The sequence below is a fragment of the Rhagoletis zephyria genome, unplaced genomic scaffold (assembly GCF_001687245.7).
Source record: "Rhagoletis zephyria isolate East Lansing unplaced genomic scaffold, Rhagoletis_zephyria_1.1 Rzeph_scaffold_00786, whole genome shotgun sequence".
In the NCBI taxonomy this organism is placed as follows: Eukaryota; Metazoa; Arthropoda; class Insecta; order Diptera; family Tephritidae; genus Rhagoletis; species Rhagoletis zephyria.
This window is the reverse complement of record NW_016157870.1, coordinates 150,573-155,362: the sequence shown is the minus strand read 5'-3', so window position 1 is coordinate 155,362 and position 4,790 is coordinate 150,573.

Here is a 4,790-nt window from a genome sequence, read left to right as displayed (position 1 = left end):
CGTTGTGAATAGGAGGATATGGCAAATAAATTGTTATTTTCTAGGAATGAAAATTTCGAAGAAAATTCTGTTTTGAAAGTCCTGACTGCCAGCAGAATTAGTTTAAAATCTTGTTATTTTGTTAAAAAGGTACCCCGATTTTTATAATAATTTGAATTATTGGAATCACGACCAGTAATGAATAACTTGTATATAGTTGTGGCAGCATTGCACATTTAAAGAAAATTATTTAAATTCATTGAATTCGCAACAATCCGGCAGCATTAAAATCGCCAGAAGCATGGTTCACAACCATGGATTTTTGGTTCGTCGCATCTGGTATAGTAGCTGACAAGCAAAAAGCAGCAACTGTTTTAGCTGCTTTGGAACCAAGCGTAATAGCACAGCTTAGTGAAGTAATCGCTGCAATGCCTACCAACGACAAGTATAATTTCATAAAAACGAAAATTTTGGAGCATTTTTCAGACAGCGAAAGCCGTCGACTCAATCGCTTACTGTCCGAGATGCCCCTGGGCGACAAAAGGCCCTCGAGCTTTATAACGATATGAAGCGTGTGGCCGGCAATATCATCGGTGAGACAGCGCTAAAAGGACTATGGACGAAACGCTTGCCCGAAATAGCAACCTGTCGTAGCCGCTTCAACTGGTACTGCAGCAGAATTTACGCGCATAGCCGACACGATCGTTGACGCACTTACTCCGAATCAAGCCAACGTAGTAAGTTCAAGCTACAATGGAGAAATTGACGAACTCCGAACAGCAGTAGCTGAACTAAGCAAGTCATTTCAAAAGTTTACCGTCAGGTCTCGTTCTCGTTCCCGAAGTCGCAGGCAATGTTGGTATCATAAAAAGTTTGGCACGGGAGCACGAAAATGTCGTAGCCCGTGCCGCCACAAGCAGCATAAAGTACAATCAATTTCTCAAACTTGTTCAGCAACACAGTTCTGACGCTCGCAGCAAGTGACCGAGCTCAGCGAAGACACGGCCACACCGCTTTCACTCTTTCGCTTACAAGTCAGAGATAAAATTTCTAAAAAAACGTTTTTAGTCGATACGGGCGCCGACATCTCGGTTTTGCCTTTAACCTCAAAATGTTACGACATGCGAACAACTACTATTCAACTTTATGCCGCAAATGGTGCGCCTATTAAAGTCATCGGGGAGAAGCGTATAAAACTAGACCTGGGGCTGCGTCGCGATTTTCATTGGTCCTTTGCCATTGCGGATGTCACGTCGCCTATCATAGGTGCCGATTTTATTCGACACTATGATTTACTAATCGACATCCGGCGCAACCAATTGATTGATAACGTAACAGGTATTAAATCCGTACATTTATCCTCTGTTCGGTGCAAATCGGTTTAGATCAAGACATACGATCTAACCCATCCGTTTGCATCAATGATAGCTGAATTTTCTGATTTAACGCGACTGACACCATATAAGTCTGCTTGTAAGTCAAACACCTTCCACCGCATTGAGACATCAGGACAACCTGTGTTTTGCCGCCCCGCCGTCTGGCTCCCGAAAAACTAGCAGCCGCTAAACGAGAGTTCGAGTTCTTGTTAAAGGCCGGTATATGCCGCCCTTCAAACAGCAACTGGGCAAGTCCATTGCATATGGTAGAAAAGAGTGACGGCACGTGGCGGCCATGCGGGGACTATCGGGCACTTAATGCCCAAACGATACCAGAACGCTATCCTTTACCATATCTCAGCGATTTTACGAATGGTTTACGTGGGAAAACGATTTTTTCTAAGATTGATCTGCAGAAGGCATTTCATCAAGTGAAAATACACCCCGATGACGTAGCCAAAACCGCAATCACAACGCCATTTGGTTTGTATGAAATTTTATTTATGACATTCGGTCTATGCAACGCCGCACAGACTTTTCAGCGGCTGATTAATGAAGTGTTGCGCGGGTTCGACTTTGTTTTCCCGTATATAGACGATATCTTCGTTGCAACGTCTTCAGTTGCACAACATCGTGAACATCTTCGGCAAGTTTTCCAGCGTTTGCGCGAATACAACCTCGCTATCAATCTAAAAAAATGCGAATTCGGTAAAAACCGAGTTCCTGGGTCATTTCGTAAACGCTGAAGGAACAAAACCCTTACAACACAAGGTGGAGGCCATAAAAAGCTTCCCGAAGCCATCCGTGGCGATGGAATTGAAGAGATTTCTCGCCATGTTGAATTTTTATAGGAAGTTCTTGCCACACGCCGCAGAGTACCAATCAGCGCTACAGAAACTAATCATCGGCAATAAAAAAAAACGACAGTCGACCAATAATTTGGACTCTCGAAGCTGAAAACGCGTTTGAAAAATGTAAGGCCGAACTGGCCAACGCCACGATTATCGCACACCCCGCCGCCGATGCTGAACTAGCACTCCACGTCGACGCTTCCGATTTCGCGGTTGGCGCTGCGTTACACCAAGTCATAGATGGTAATCTGCAGCCACTGGGGTTCTATTCAAAAAAGCTCACGACTGCCCAGTGTAAATATACCACCTACGACCGCGAGTTGACAGCCGTTTACCAAGGGGTTTGCCACTTTAGGTATATGATAGAGGGACGAAGGTGCTCTATAATCACAGATCATCGCCCTTTGGTATACGCCTTCAATAAAAAAATTGAAAAAGCACCGCCACGTCGAATGCGACAACTAGACTTCATTAGTCAGTTCATCACAGACATCCGGTATATGCCTGGAAAAGACAACGTGACAGCTGATTTTTTGTCAAGAATTCAGTCATTAAATGAAGCCGTTGACTACACAAAAATCGCTCGTGCACAGCAGGACGACGAGGATATAAAAGCGCTGCAGGCAGGTACACAAAATTCTTCTCTAAAACCTGTTTCCATACCAGGCAGCAGCTCACTTTTGATATGCGACACGTCAAGCTCAGCAGTTAGGCAATACATTCCAAAGCAATTTCGTGACCAGATTCTTTCCACTGTGCACAATTTATCTCATCCTGGGGTCCGTTCTACGTGTAAGCTTGTGACAAGCAGATTTGTTTGGTTAGGCGTTCGACAAGATATCGCGCGGTTTGTACGCAACTGTGAACCGTGCCAACGTTCAAAAATCCAGCGACATAGAAGGACACCCGTACTAAAATACGTACCCCCGAAGGAAAGGTTCGCACACATCAATATTGATATCGTTGGTCCATTTCCTTTATGCGAAGGACAACGATATTGTTTGACAGTCATAGACCGGTACACTCGATGGCCAGAAGCTGTGCCTATGCCCGATATGTGTGCGGAAACCGTGGTCAAAGCACTCGTTTGTAACTGGATAGCGAGATTTGGAGTTCCAGCTCGCATAACGTCTGATCGAGGCAGACAGTTTGAGTCTGCTGTATTTACCGAGCTAATGAGAGTTATCGGTGCGAGTCATTTACGCACGACTCCGTACCACCCCCAGGTGAATGGAATCGTCGAACGGTTTCATAGAACCTTGAAAGCCGCGGTTCTATCCCGCGATGCCAACAAGTGGATATACAACTTACCTTCAATTTTGTTAAGTTTGCGCGTCGTTTTTAAGCCGGATTTGAACGCTTCACCAGCCGAACTGGTATACGGAACTACTCTCAGAATTCCAGGGGAGTTTTTCCATAGCAGACGAATGACCGACCCATCTTCCGAAGCAGTTTCGAAATTTCGTGAATCTATGCAGAGATTGGTACCCACTGATACCACATATCACACTTCACCACCCGTCTTTGTCAGCCAACATCTTGCATCGGCGAGTCATGTTTTTGTACGCAACGACGCTGTTCGACCTTCGCTTACGCATCCGTACGATGGCCCATACCCGGTAATACAACGTTCGTCCAAATACTTCACTATTGTTATTAGAGGTCGACAGGTGAACATAAACATCGATCGGCTCAAGGCAGCTTTTACTGCAAACCTAGATTCACAAGATCAGCATCGAAGTAATTCGACGAAACCTACCCGTACAAACCGTCGAGTAAAATTTTCCGAACATAAGGTAGATTCCGTCTAGAAGGGGAGTACTGTGGCAGCATTGCACATTTAAAGAAAATTATTTAAATTCGATATATTGTACGTAGCAGGTACAAGTTCAGTGATAGACGTGATTTCTGGCACCACAAGTAAAGCCTATCAATATCAGTTTGAAGCTTAACAGCATCTTCTGCAGCCTTAATCACTGAGAAAATCTTTAAATCATCAGCATAAAGCAAAAATATAGCAAATGAAAAACAGCTTGTGATATCATTAATAAATAGTACAAATAGGAGTGGTCCCAAGACACTTCCTTGTGGGACACCAGACGAGGCAACAAAGGGGGTAGATGAAATACCATCAAATGTAACAACACAACTTCTATTGCACAAGTAAGAGTCTATCCATTGCAGAAAAGCAGAGTGAACGCCAAGACAAGAAAGTTTCCTTATTAAGACTCTGTGAGAGACTTTATCGAAAGCCTTGGAAAAGTCGGTGTAAATACAGTCGACCTGAAAACCAGCCGAGTAATTGTCAATACAGTAGTGATTGAAAACAGCTAGATTCGATACCGTAGATCTATTGGCGACAAACCCATGCTGATGTGGGCAAATTAAAGATTTAACCGCAAAGCTCAACTTTGCATTGACTGCGTGTTCAAAGATTTTTGAGGTAGTCGAGAGCTTAGAAATGGGCCTATAATTCCTAACGTCATTTTTATTGCCACTCTTAGAAATGGGCGTTATGGAAGTGAGCTTCTATACATCAATGAGACTTCCCGACGATAATGATTTATTAAAAATTACTTTTAGA